General features: G+C 41.3%; 1 protein-coding gene and 1 long non-coding RNA gene across 4 annotated transcripts in view; one reads left to right on the forward strand and one right to left on the reverse strand.

Moving 5' to 3' along the window:
• Positions 1-14454, reverse strand: part of LOC105991955 (adenosine receptor A3-like) — a 150143-nt gene that overhangs the window by 53301 nt on the left and 82388 nt on the right. The window lies entirely within an intron of this gene.
• Positions 1-14454, forward strand: part of LOC105991956 — a 47287-nt gene that overhangs the window by 5238 nt on the left and 27595 nt on the right. Inside the window, exon 3 of one of the 2 annotated variants that reach the window (XR_001175382.1) lies at positions 9705-9825. The exons of the other annotated variant lie outside the window; for it this stretch is intronic. This is a non-coding gene — a long non-coding RNA (uncharacterized LOC105991956). Of the gene's footprint in view, positions 1-9704; positions 9826-14454 lie in introns of those variants that run through there. 2 annotated transcript variants of the gene reach the window in all.

The raw sequence follows: 14454 nt of genomic DNA on the forward strand, positions 1-14454 counted from the left end.
AAAAAAAAAAAAAAAAAGAAAAGAAAGATGAACAACGAAGGCATTAGGTTTTACAAAGTTAAACTGGTTTTTTTTTTTTTTTTTTAGTCCAGTCGTGGGGCCTGAACTCTGGGCCTGGGCGCTGTCCCTCAGCTTTTCAGCTCAAGGCTAGTGCTGTACCACTTGAGCCACAGCGCCACTTCCAGCTTTTATCTTTTTGCTTATGTGGTGCTGAGGAATCGAATCCAGGGCCTCAGGCATGCAAGGCAAGTGCTCTACCACTGAGCCACCTTCCCAGCCCCAAAGTTAAACTGTTTATTCCATGGCTCTGTTCACCTATTAGGAGGTGTTTGATTAGATAATAGTTCCCATCTGGTTACTGCCAGTTTACATCTATAATCCTAGCTACTCAGGAGGCTAAGATCTGAGGATCATGGTTTGAAGCCAGCATAGGAAAGAAAGTCTTATAAGACTCATCTCCAAGTAACCAGCAAAAAGCCAGAACTGGATCTGCAGATCAGGTGATAGAGCATCAGACTAGAACAAAAAAGCCAAGTAGGAGTACAAGACTCTGAGTTCAAGCCCCAGTACTGGTACAGGAAAAAAGAAAGGAAGGAAGGAAGGAAGGAAACCATATTTTCAGGTGAAAGGTCAACCTACCATAAAGTATAATTTTTATGTCTGAAGTCAAACAAACCTGGGATTCAAATCTCACTGCTGCTACAGTGAATGTCCATGGGAAAGACTCTTAACCACCCTGATTCTCAGTCTTGTGCATTCACACCAGATGTTTGTAATAAGCCCTACTGCAGCATTTGTTGAGAGAAACATTCAACATGGTATAGGTACATAGTATTCACTCAGCAAGCATAGCTATGATAGCTGTGTGGGGAAGAAACAAGGAACCACAGATAGAAGATCTTCATTTGTTAAAATGAAAACTTGCCATTCTAAATAAACTTTCATTCTAAACGGAAGTCTTCCAAACCTACTAAAACTAAAAGAATATTTATGCTTCAGAAAATCAAAATAATCACAATTCGTCTAACTGAAGATGGCTGTTTGTGACCTAGCTAACAATTCTTTGAAGTCTACATTGTTTTTTGGTGCCAGTACTGGGGCTTGAACTTAGGTCTGGGCCTGCACCACAATTTTTAGTTCAAGGCTGGCACTCTGCCTCGTGAACCGTAGCTCCACTTCTGATGTTTTGCTGGTTAATTGGAGATAAGAGTCACACAAGACTTTCCTGGTTTGGCTGGCTTTAAATCATGATCCTCAGATCTCAGCCTCCTAACTGGCTAGGATTACAGTCGTGAGCCACTTGCACCCAGCCAAGTCTACCTCTTCTTCCATAGCTGACCCTGGTAAATAGGAGTGAAAGTTTCTTTGTACTGCCTAACCACTGTGTTTTCCAAGAAGGCCTTGATAGGAAAGGAACAGCACAGTCCTGTCTCCAGAGTCTCAGCCTTGTTCAAAAGTAAAGTGGATGAGCCATAACAGACCTGGTAAAGGAGCCAATGGGATGGCCGTGATGGAGCCCACCAACTCAGAGAGGCCTGTCAGCAAGCCAGCAAGGTATCTCAACAGCTAAGAGGTGACCCTCATCCTTGCAGGCCACTGGCTGTGGGCAGCCCTGTTTATCCATATGCTCAGCGGAAGAGAATCGATCTGTGTCTTCCTTTTTCCGAGCCAGAAAGCCTGCTGTTGCTTCAGAACAGTAACCTCCTCTCCAAAATAGAATTCTTAACTCCAGGATGGAGCCAAGAATGTTATGACAGGAGGTTAATAGGAGACACGTGGGAGCTCTGCTTCTGGTTCAATTCATTAAGCAATTAATTTGACTAATCATTGGACATAAGAGTTTTACAGACTCTTCTCTTCAGCCTAGCTTTGAACTACGATCCTCAGATCTCAGTTTTCTGAGTAGCTAGAATTACAGGCATGAGTCACCAGTGCCTGGCCTTACTGGTCAACTTTTATGTGTTCCTCTCTAAACATGGTGTTCTGCCAGGCTCTTGGAAAGGAAAACTTCTACTTCCTGCCCCTTCCCACGACCTGGAATGGGAAGAACTGATCCCTCAGGGCAGGTCTATGTATAACCTGGCAGGGGAGGAGCCTGCGGAACCGTGTGTGTGTGTGTGTGTGTGTGTGTGTGTGTGTGTGTGTGTACTCAGTGCCATGACTTTACCCTTCACTCTCTACTTTGTTTACTTTCCCATTACCTTTTTTTTTTATTGTGAAAGAGAGGTTACAATTACATGGGCAAGATAGTGAGTACATTTCTTATCAAACATTGTAGCCTCCTCCTTTGTTTCCCCTTCCCATCCCATCCTCCCACCCCCCTAACCCAACCCTCCTCCCCCCCCCAAAGTTGTGAAGTTCGTTTTCGACATAACGACTTGTACGTCTCATTGTTGCAATGGGTCCACCTGTATCCCTATTTAAATGATTTGTTTTTTCCCTTCCCCTCCACAAATTATAACAACATCAAATACAGTGAAAGCAGGGGTTATACCGTGGGGGAGGGACATACAAAGCAACAAAGAAATAATCTTATAAATGTGTTAGAAACAATCGCATGAAAGAAAAAAAACATTTGAATACATATCTTAGGGTTCATTTCCCTAACATCAACTTATCTGACCTTTACTGCTTGACTCAGACATATACTAGTTATTGCAAATAAGGGAAACCATGGGACCTATGTTTCTTTGGGCCTGGCTTACTTCACTTCATATAATTTTTTCCAAGTCTTTCCCCCATTACTTCTTATTAATGCCTGGATATCCACTTGAAATCAGTGAGTGATTAGGAACTATATTCAGAACCAAAACACACGTAGGTCATTGGGAAATCAAGAGGCAACACTGCTCACAGGAATTTAGTATGATATCTGGCTACTGTAAGTACCAAACTTAGAGCAGGTGCTAGTGACTCACACCTATAAAGCTAACTACTCAGGGCTGACATCGGAGGATTGATGTTTGAAGCCAGGCCTGACTGGAGAGCCCTCAAGACTTTTATCTCCAATTATCCAGCAAAAGGCCAGAAGTAGAGCTGTAGCTCAAGTAGTAGAGTACCAGCCTTGAGTGAAAAAGCCAAACAAATGTGCATGAGTCCCTGAGTTCAAACCTCAGTACTAGCACACACACACACACACACACACACACACACACACACACACACACACATATGAGCATACATATCAGATTTAGGAAACTAACCTAACCACCTATTGGCTTCATGGTTTAGCCTCTTCATGCCTCAGTTTCCCCATATTTAAGGTGACAAAGGCAATATAGTGTCACACTGAGGATTAAACGCATTCAATTTAAAAAGGACTTCTAAAGACACTGCACACAGTGTCAACCAAATGTCAAATTTACTATCTTGTTATCTAAATGCATTTACTCATCCTCACCTCTAAGCTTCCATTTTCTTTTGCATCAACATGTTTAATTTTTAATCTGTTAAAAAAAAAAAAAGAGCTAGGGCTGAGGTTTGGGGTGGGGGAGGGAGGTGGAGTAGGGGGAGCCGGGATTTATCACTCTAGGAATTGTTCCCAAAGAGAGGATTAGAGCCAATTCAGGAACCGTCTGATTAAATCCTGTAAGCAGTAGGCACTGACGTCCCTCTGGACTTTGAAAATCAGATGGGCATTTATTCAACACGTTCCTGTAGGGGGTAGTTTACAAAATGAAACTAGCACAGCAAAAGGGCCCAGAAAAAAAAAAGTCCAGGAACTTACCCACCTAAAATGGTCATCAGCAGCAGGGCAAAGATTTAAAGGGAGGAGAAGGTGATTAATGACTCCTTGTCTTACTGGAAGTCTTTAGTCTTGTATTGCTCCTTGACTCACTGAGGCTGTGGGCTAATGAGGACTGACAACTCCTGCTCAGAGCATTCTGTTTCCTTGACTTTACAGCATGACCAACTAGAAATATGTGTGTCCTGTAAGGTAGGTCTCCAACAGAGAATCAAAAAGGAATCAAACAGACATTGGCCACTGAGCCCTAGAAATGCAGCTGCCGGCTCCCAGCCTCCGCACACACAACAGCTTCATTGTGTGAGGACAGAAAATGGAACTGAAGCTTTCTTTGCAAGCATATTTGAACTTGGACCTCTTGTGGACAGCCTAGCAGCCAACTCCTGGCCTGAGGAACCCCCTTCTTCTCCTCTCCCCTCCTCTCTATCTTTGCAAGAGAATTTAGTTCCATTTAAGTCCAGGAGACATGGTACAACAGCAGCACTGGAAACACCGTTTCCATTTATGGCCACGGAACACTCCTGAGCGATGAGGCACACAAGTCCTCCAGATCGCTGGGTCTCATCCATCTGTCTGCCTGCTCACACTGCAGGGAAAGGATGGGCCTAAAGACTTGGTGGTTATTTTGTAAGTTGTTCATGAGAAGGAACATCACTATCAGTAAAAGAATTGTCACCATTATTAACGTTACAAGGATACTGGCCAGCCACATTTACCTTCTCCATCTAAAAGCCCACACAGCACTGTGAGAAGTTTCCCTCAGATAAACCATTTCAGGTTGAAATCCAGGCCCTCCTGCCTGTAGTTAATGTCACTATTAGCTATATAGATGGTACCGGGGCTTGAACTCAGAGCCAGAGCACTGTCCCTTAGCTTTTCTTGCTCAAAGCTGGCATGCTCCCGCTTGAACCGTACCCTCCAGGTTGGGCCTTTTGCTAATTCATTGGAGATGAGTTTCACCAACTTTCCGATCAAGTCTAGCTTCAAACAAACCTTAGACTTCAGCCTCCTAAATAGCTAGAGGATTGCATGTATTAACTACTATTAGTTTCTTATTAATGTGTGGCTCCTACTGGATTCTTATTAAAATTTACAGATAAATTTCAGTATATTAAGTCCTCTATTCAGGAGGAGGAGCAAAACCTTGTCCAGGGGGACAGTTGACAGTGACTGGCTATTTGCCATTGAGTCTGCCTCGGCAGGCACACTACCACTAAGCCATGCTCCCAGACCAAGTACAATACATTTGGATCCAATTTGCCCCATCCATTATTCTCCCCGATCTTTCCCAACTCCATTCATCCCCTCAAGGTACCTGGTTTTAATGTGTCTGTCCTCCCCCACTATGAAGTTCCCAGCCTTCATGGTAATAATGTTTTAGATTTATGCTGTTCAGCTGTAAGTTCATTGTGCAAAGGAGTTGTACCATTGCAATTCTCCCCTGTATATACCATACTAGGCTTGGAACCTTGATCTCAGCTTCCTGGGTAGCTATGGTTGTAGGTGTGAACCACTGGTAACCAGCTTTATCCCTTATTATTACATCAACAACTCCTGTTACACATTTTAATAACATTTTCTCAGTAGACATGTGTTTGTCTCTTCCATATGCCAAGCACCATCCCTTCTTCTCCTCTCGATTGCTCCTTTTATCTCCCAATCCCACCCTATTACCTTCCATTCAGCTCATGTTGCCAGATCTAGCTGGAGGTGTCTGTCACCAACATGTCCTGTCTAGTTGTCACTGGTCATATCTTCTTTCTACTCCTCAGTCTACAGTTGATTGCTTCCTATTACTTATCAACTTAGGTTCAAATTCTCCCCGTTGTTCATATTTTTTGTATAATTACCTTAACTGCCCAAATGTATAGTCCCTACTACTGTTTTATTTATTTATTTTATTCCAGGCTAGCCTGGTCACAAACTCACAGTTCTCTTGTCTCAGCTTTTAATAAATAAATACATATATACATATATATGTAAATATATGTATGTATGTATGTATATATGTATGTATACTTTGTTGTTATTACTAAGATATTATACCACAGAGGGGCTACCATTTCCTAAGTCAGGTATTGAGTGCATTTCTTTTTTTGGACAACGTCATCCCTTCTTCCTTCACTTTCCCCCAGTTCTGTCTCAGCTTTTTTTTTTTTTTTTTGATTGGTTGTGCTGTCCCTCAGCTCTTCAGCTCAAAGCTAGTGCTCTACCACTTGAGCCACAGCGCCACTTCTGGCTTTTTCTGCTTATGTGGTGCTGAGGAATCGAACCCAGGGCCTCTGGCATGCAAGGCAAGTGCTCTATCACTGAGCCAGCTTCCCAGCCCCTGTCTCAGCTTTTTGAGTGCTGGGATTACAGGTATATGCTACCAGAGCCAACTTAAAACTCATTTTTTAACTGACAAAATTACAATCAACACTTGGCATTGGTGGCTCATGCTTATAATCCTAGCTATTCAGGAGGCTGAGATCTGAGGATTGTGGTTCAAAATCAGCCAGGGCAGAAAAGATTCTTATCTCCTATTAACTACCAGAAGACCGGAAGTGAAGCTGTGACTGAAAGTGGTAGAGTAGTAGTAACCTTGAGTGAAAAAGCTCAGGGTCAGTGCCCAGGCCGAGTCCAAGCCTCAGGACCAGCACACACACACACACTGTATTCATTCTTCAAGGCCTGGTATTTTCCGTCACCTACTGTCTGTTAAGTCCTCCCCCAACTGTAGCCCCTAGTTTAAGACTGCTAAACCTTTTGCATGCTACTTATTCCTAAACTTACCTGGAATTGGAGCTTTTTGAATAGAGGGACCATACTTTCCCAGCAGAGTATAGATACTCCATGAGTATCTTCCATTGGATTAGCCAATAGCTTGTAGCACAGAACTGAGTTTTCCACTGGTGCTTGACCAACATTTGCTGAGCACATGAAGGTAATTTGACATCAAAGTCTCATCCTGTGATGCAGACAGGTATGCAAGCAGCAATTATGACACAAAAATATGGTCATACAGCATTGTTTTGTTTTAAAGGGGAAAATTCTTATTTGAGGAAACCAAAGCCATAGAGACCAAAAGTCAGAGCAGCCCTTTGAACCCTGCCTTAGGACAAACTATAATATTGTCTTAAGAGAAAGGTCTCACAGGGTGCTGGTGGTTCACAACTATAATCCCAGCTACTCAGGAGGCTGAGATCTGAGAATCTCAGTTCAAAGCTAGCCTGGGAAAGGCAAGGCGTGAGACTCCTATCTCCAATTTACCACCAGAAAATCAGAAGTGGCTCTGTGGCCAGCCTTGAGCAAAAGAGCTCAAGGACAGAACCTAGGCATTGAATTTAAACTCCATGAACAACAAAGCAGGGGGGGGGTGTCTCAAGATATCAAAAAGGAAACCTTTTTGGGCACATCATTTTTAATATATTTTTTATTGTAAAGATACTGTATAGAGGGGATACAGTTACATGGATAAGGTAATGTGTACATTTCCTACCATGCATTGTTACCCCCTCCTTTGTTTTTCCCCTACCATCCCTTCCCTCCCCACCTTCTCAATATCTCCCTCCCCCCTCCTTGAAATTGTAAAGTTCGTTTTCAGCATAGTGCCTTGTACATCTCATTGTTACAATGGATCAACCTGTATCCTTATTTCAGCATTTTGTTATTTCTCTTCCCCTCCTCAAATTAGAAAAATGTATATACAAGATGCAGGGCACTGGAATCAAATACAGTGACAACAGGGGTTATACCATGGGGGAAGTACATACAAAAGAAACAAAAAAAATCGCATAGTACATTATAAGTACATTAAAAACAACAGCAACAAAGATAAAACCTCTTGTGTCCCTATCATGGGGTTCATTCACTTAACATCATCTTATATGGTCTTATATGCATAGCTTTTGAACTTTTCTGCTTGTTCAAGACGTATACTAGTTATTGCAAATAAGGGAAACCATGGGACCTATGTTTATTTGAGTCTGGCTTACTTCACTTAATTTTTTCTAAGTCTTTCCATTTCCTAACAAATGGGGCAGTGTCATTCTTTCTGATGGAGGCATAGAATTCCATTGTGTGTGTGTGTGTGTGTGTGTGTGTGTGTGTGTGTGTGTGTGTGTGTATATATCACATTTTTTTGGTCCATATCTTAGCTGTGGTGAATAATGCTACCATAAGCATAGTTGTGGCACATTATTTTTAAAGAATTAGAAAGAAGAGACTCTGAACTCACATATTGCTAAAAGTACTATAGTTCCAAAGAAACCATCTTAGCATGTCTACTAGAAAAATAAGTCTGGGTTTTTAAGAAAAGAAACAGCATTATTGTGACGTGAAACACATTGGGTTTGTCATGACCAAGGTGAAAATAGTTGTGATCATGTTCTACTGGGCTACTGTAATCACTGTTTATCTGTACCTGTGCAACCAACTGTCTTCTTACTACTTACTTTCCTTAAATTCCCAAGCATTTAAGATTTTAAAGGACTCATTTGGTCTTAGTTCATATGAGATTCCACAATGTTTTTGCTTGTTTTTGTTTTTCAAGAATGATTGGTAAAAAGAAAAAAAGAATGATTGGTGAGCACTGGTGGCTTGTACCTATAATCTTAACTACTCTGAGGATTACAGTCTGAAATCTGTGGCAAACAGATTCACAAGACTTTTATCTCCAATTAACCAGCCAAAAACTAGAACCAGATGTGTGGTTCAAGTCATAGAGTGCCAACTTTGTGTAGAAAAAGCTAAGCAAGAGCATAAGTCCCTGTGTTCAAGCCTAAGCCTCCAAAAGAGAAAGATTGGATGCAACAATTGAACCTATAAAGATGGTACAAGGCACTAAGAGTATACTTCCAAAAGTGAAAGGGAGGGAGGAAGGGAAGGGATAATGGTGGGGGAGAATAAAAGAAAGAAGGAAGGAAGGAAGGGAGGGAGGGAGGGAGAGAGGGAGGAAAGGATAGGAGGGAGGAAGGGTGGGAAGAAGGAAGGGAGGGAAGGTAGGTTGGGATGGAAGAAGACAGCAGACAGGAGGGGAGGGAAGGAGAGAGAAAGAGAGAAAGAGGGAAGAAAGGAAGGAGTGGGAAAGGAGGGAGGAAGGAAAAGAAGGAAGGAAGGTGGGTGAGTAAGCAGGCAGGCAGGCAAGCCAAACCTATCAAATGTATATGAGGACCAAGCAAGTAGTAGCCAGGGGAATTTTTTTTTTTTTTGGTCCAAGACCAGGACTGCAATTCAGTATCTGATACTCTCACTCATTGGCTGGTGCTCTATCAACTGAGCCACACTTCCAGTCCCCTTAGGGAATTCTTACTCTCAAATTTAGCATGTATGGAAGGAGGATTTGATTGGAATGTTTGTCGTTTGGTACTTTTATGTGTCTGCTCCTTGCTTGGGTATACCACATGTCAGTTTATGATTAACAAAGGTTGCTGGTAAGAAAGTCTATCTTTTGTCCTGGCTGCTGTAGCAACCTGCTCCCTTTCTCTGACCATTATGGTGGGTGTCTATCATTCCTCATTCTTTCCTATGTTCATCTGTTCATCTTGGATGGCCCAGGAACCAAGCCCACTGCGACCCATAAAACAATGGCAGTATCTATAGTCATACAAAGACATTTGAAGAAATACTCTCAAGAACTCAAGTTTCATAAAACACGTTTCCATCTAAATGCACTGTAGAATAAAATAAATAAATAAAAAGGTCCCCAGGGCCTCTGGCATTCTTCCAGGAAAGGGCTACTATTCCACAGAGGAATTGGACTTTCGCCCAGTGGCCTTTGGAATGACTTGAACTGCACATACTTTTTTGAATAGAAGCCCTGTGTTTTGACCTGGTAGCAGGGGAATTTTCCAAATCTCCTCTGTAGAAGTCATCTGATACTTAGATTTCTCTATAAATGTTCCTATATTTCATGAGTCTGATACCCAGTATCAACATTAGAGGATCTTCCAATTAAACTTCTTTTTGCCATCCTTAGGAAGCAGGCCCTCCTCTGGAAGACACCAAATACCTTTCAGGTCTGCTAATTCGAACAGATGTTATCTACATATTCTAAACTGTGTTTGAACAAAGATCAAGTTCCAGAGTATGAAGAGTATATAGAAAACTACTATACAATACATCTTCACCAAACAGCATGAAACAGGGACCATTAAAACATAAAAAAACAACAAACAAAAAAACCCCCGTAGGATCTTCATTCATCTAGCCCCTCCCCAGGGCCTCCCCCACATACATATCGAATAACAATTTTCTGGTGTTCATGTGTTAGCCTGTAACTTTTTCTAGCCTGTAAGGTATATCATTTGAATTCTCCCCTGCAAATACCATACTTCAGTTAATGTTTATATATACATGATACTACCCCATATGTGTTTACTTGTACATTTATAAATTAGATCTAACTTCTAGCTATGAGGAAAAATATGCATAGACAAATGAAGCAAGGGAGCATAGGGAGTGAACACAATCATCATATTCAATGAAAATGAATATTCAATAATCCTATGAAACTAGGAAAATTGAAGGTATGGGTGGATGAGAGAGAAAGATAAAAGGAGTTATATTGATCAAGATGTGTTGTACTCATAAACTGACACAGAATGGTAAACCTAAAAAAAAAAAAAGGAAAAGATAGATCTTACCCTACCTGGATGTTTGGGGAAAGATTCTTGGACAAAGGTAACATATCATCTAATTCCTAAAGGAGCAAGTAGAAAAACCCAATCACAAAACAAGTGGGAAGGGTGTTTTTGGCAGAGAGAACAGAATAAACTAAGGTTCAGCAGCATAGTGAGAATGAGCTGTGGTAAGAAGTACAATTATAATTACAGCTGGCTCATGAGAATATAGTTCTTACTACTCAGAAGGCTGAAATATGAGGATCAAAACGTAAAATCAGCCCAAACAGACAAATCCAAAAGACTCTTATTTCCAGTTAACCAGCAAAACATCAGAAGTAGAGGTGTGGCTCAAGTGGTGGAGTGTAAGCCTTTAGTTAAAAAGCTAAGCAAGCAAGAAGAGTGTGAGGTCCTAACTTCAAGTTCTAGTACCAGCACACACGCACAAAAATAAGTACAAGTAGTTAGGCATCAAGGAAGAAATCAGAAATAAATGCCAGACAGATAACAAGGGGCAGCAGTCAGAGTAAATCTGGAGAACCTTGTCTGACAGGTAACAGAATATAGGCTTTACTCAGTGCATGGTGTGTTCATTGGAGAGTTGTGGTTTGCTTATGTAGGGGAATGTTTGACAGTGCAGCATTCTACTGAATTTGTCTTATAATGTTTTGTTACCAATAAAATTAACATTTATTTTATTAAAAAATTTTTTAAATCACAAAGAAAGCTTTGGGAATAGCAATCCTGAGTAGCTAAATTAAGCTTAAGAAAGGAGCTTTTAGATCCCAATTTCAAAACTACACAAACCACAATACTCAAAACAATTTGAGTACTGCTCTCAAGACAGACAGACAGCAGACCAATGGGACAGATTGGAGAGCCAGGAATAAATCATAACATATATGATTAGACCCTTCCTTCCTCCTTGCTTCCTTTCTTTCTTCCTTCCTTCCTTCCTTCCTTTCTTTCTTTCATTCTTTCTCTCTTTCCTTCCTTCCTTTCTTCCTTATTTCCTTTCTTTTTCTCTTTTCTTTCCTTCTTTCTCCTTCCTTCCTTCCCTTTGTTTTTTGCTGTTACTAGGACCTCACACTGAAACTTGTTTTCTTCACTCAAGGCTGTCACTCCACCACTTAAGCTCTAGTTCTAGCTATTTTTTTAACTGAACAGAAGAGTGACACAGCCTGAACCACAACCTCAGATCTCATTCTCCTGAGTAGCTAGGGTTAAGGAAGTGAGCCGCCAGCATCTGGCTTTGTCAGATTATTTTCAACAAGTGTTCCAAGATTATTGAATAAAAAAATATTAGTTTTCAATAAATGGTGTTAGGAAACTGAATATTCACATCCGAAATGTAAAGTTGGAGCCTTGCCTATATTATATACACAAATTACCTCAAATGAATCAAAGGTTTAAAAACAAAGAAGCTAAACGTATAAAACTCCTTAGATGAGAACAGAGTGAAAAATTTTTGTGGTGTTGTATTTGGCAATACTTCTCAGATATGATACCAAAGTCATAGGCAGCAAAAGGGAAAATAGACAAATGGTAAACAAGAGAATTTTAAGCTTTTATGAATCAAAAGGCACAGTGTAAAAAACAACTCATGGAATGGAAGAAAATATCTGCAAAGTGTAGTATTGGCTAGAAACTGGTGCCTCATGCCTATACTCCTAGCTACTTAGAAGATGGATATCTGGGGGTGCGGGGGGAGGCTGGGAAGGGATGTGAAGGGTAAACAAAGGAGGAGGCTGCAATGCTTGATAAGAAATGTACTCATTATCTTGCCCATGTAATTGTAACCCCTCTGTACAGTATGTTCACAAAAAATAAAAATAAAAATTTAAAAAAAAATTAAAAAAAAAGAAGATGGATATTGAGAATTGCAGTTTGAAGCCAGCTAGGGATAAAAAGTCCATGAAAAAAGTCTATGAGATTCTTATTTCCAATGAATCAGTAAAAAAGCCAGAAGTAGAGGTGTGTCTCAAGTGATATAGTGCTATCCTTGAATGAAAAAGCCAAGCAAAAACTCAAGGCCCTGAGTTCAAGCCCCAGTATTGGGGCACACGCGTGTGTGTATACACACACACACACACACATGCACATGCAATTAAGGACACAGTATTGAATAGGGTCTAATAAAGGATATGTCAAATGTATAAGGATTCTAACAACTTAACAATAAATGTAATTTAAAAATGAGCAAAATACTTGAACAGACATTTCTCCAAAGACCAACTTTAATGTCTGGTAAAAACATGAACAGATGCTCAACATCATGAAATATTAAAGTAATATAAATCCAAGTCATAATGAGGTATCACTGAACACCCAATAAACAGCATTTTGAAAGTGGAATGATATTGGATTATATATGTCATATATTTATAATTATATATATATATAATCCAATATCATTCCACTTTCAAAATGAATAAAATTCTAGCATATAGTATACTATTGACAAACATGGAGAACCTTTGTTAAGTAAAATAAGCCAGTCCCAAAAGGGAGGAATATGCTATATTTCTACTTGTAGGTATCACCTGCAATCAACAGACAAACTCTTAGGATAAAAAGGAGAATGCTGGACATCAGTGACTAGGAGAGAAAGAGAATGGGGATTTATTGTTGAATGGAAACAGAGTTTCACTTTGTATTGATAAGGAAAAATCTGAAGGTGATGATGGTAAGGATTTCATGACAATATGTACATACTCAATGCCTAAACTGAACATTTAACCATGTCTGAAATAGTATCAGATAATTTCTATTTGGCCAGATTTAAAAAAAAAAAAAAAAGGTTGGGTATTAGTGACTCAAACCCGTCACCTTAACTACTCAGAAAATGAGGATCTGAGATCTAAGGATCAAAGTTCAAAACTTTCCCAGGTTAAAAAAAAATCCCTGAGACTCTTATCTGCAATAAATCAGCAAAAAGCCAGAAGTAAAGGTGTGGTTCAAGTGGTAGAGTGCTAGCCTTAAGAAAAAAAGCCAAGGGGCTGGGAAGATGGCTCAGTGGTAGAGCGCTTGCCTTGCATGCCTGAGGCCCTGGGTTCAATTCCTCAGCACCACATAAGCAAAAAGAAAAAAGCTGGAGGTGGCACTTTGGCTCAAGTGGTAGAGTGCTAGCCTTAAGCTGAAGAGCTGAGGGACAGCACCCAGGCCCAGAGTTCAGGCCCCAGGACTGGACACCCCCCCCCAAAAAAAAAGAAAGAAAAAAAGCCAAGGGGCTGGGAAGGTGGCTCAGTGGTAGAGCGCTTACCTTGCATGCCTGAGGCCCTGAGTTCGATTCCTCAGCACCACATAAGCAAAAAGAAAAAAGCCAAAAGTGGCGCTGTGGCTCAAGTGGTAGAGCGCTAGCCTTGAGCTGAAGAGCTGAGGGACAGCGCCCAGGCCCAGAGTTCAGGCCCCACGACCAGACCCACCAAAAAAAAAAAGAAAGAAAGAAAAGAAAAAAGCCAAGTGAAAGTGCAAGGCCCTGAGTTCAGACAGTCTCCACTACCAAGCAGCAAATTCTGCAGTAGTGAATGGCAAGATGCAAGATAGAGCTCCATTTGTGCGTGAGTTGGTTTTCTCCAGAGGTAGAAAGAATGATGAAGAGAAGTCCAGAGGCTGCTGAGGTCTCCCTGAGTAGACCTCCTCACCCCCGAGCAAGTAGATACTAGGACAGATGCATGGAGGAACAAAATCAAAGTTCTAACTGGAGCCCAGGGAAAGAGCCAGGGAGTTGGTTGGGGCAGGGTGAGGGACAGGGGATCCTAAATCCAATACTCATACCCACGGCCCTACTCATCTGCAGCAGCAAGTGCCTCACAAGAGGGTACTGAGAGCTCTCTGACAACTCTAACTAGCAGGAACTCCCTGGCAGGACGCAGCTGGCTGGAGAAGACCCTAAAGGGCTGGCATTCTCCCACCTAAGGATCAAGCAAAGTCAAAAGTGGCCAGTTTGTAAACCACAGAGGGAAGATGGGCTCTTCCCTTAAGTAGAAAGTAGAAAAGCCAGAGTCTGGGGCGGACACCTCCTATTTCTCAGGGACAGAGTGCTTGCCTGGCCTGAAGTCAGGACAGACTTCTGGTGGGGTCAGCAGGGGGAGCAAGCTACTAACT

Source organism: Dipodomys ordii, unplaced genomic scaffold (genome assembly GCF_000151885.1).
Source record: "Dipodomys ordii isolate 6190 unplaced genomic scaffold, Dord_2.0 Scaffold78, whole genome shotgun sequence".
Classification (NCBI taxonomy): domain Eukaryota; kingdom Metazoa; phylum Chordata; class Mammalia; order Rodentia; family Heteromyidae; genus Dipodomys; species Dipodomys ordii.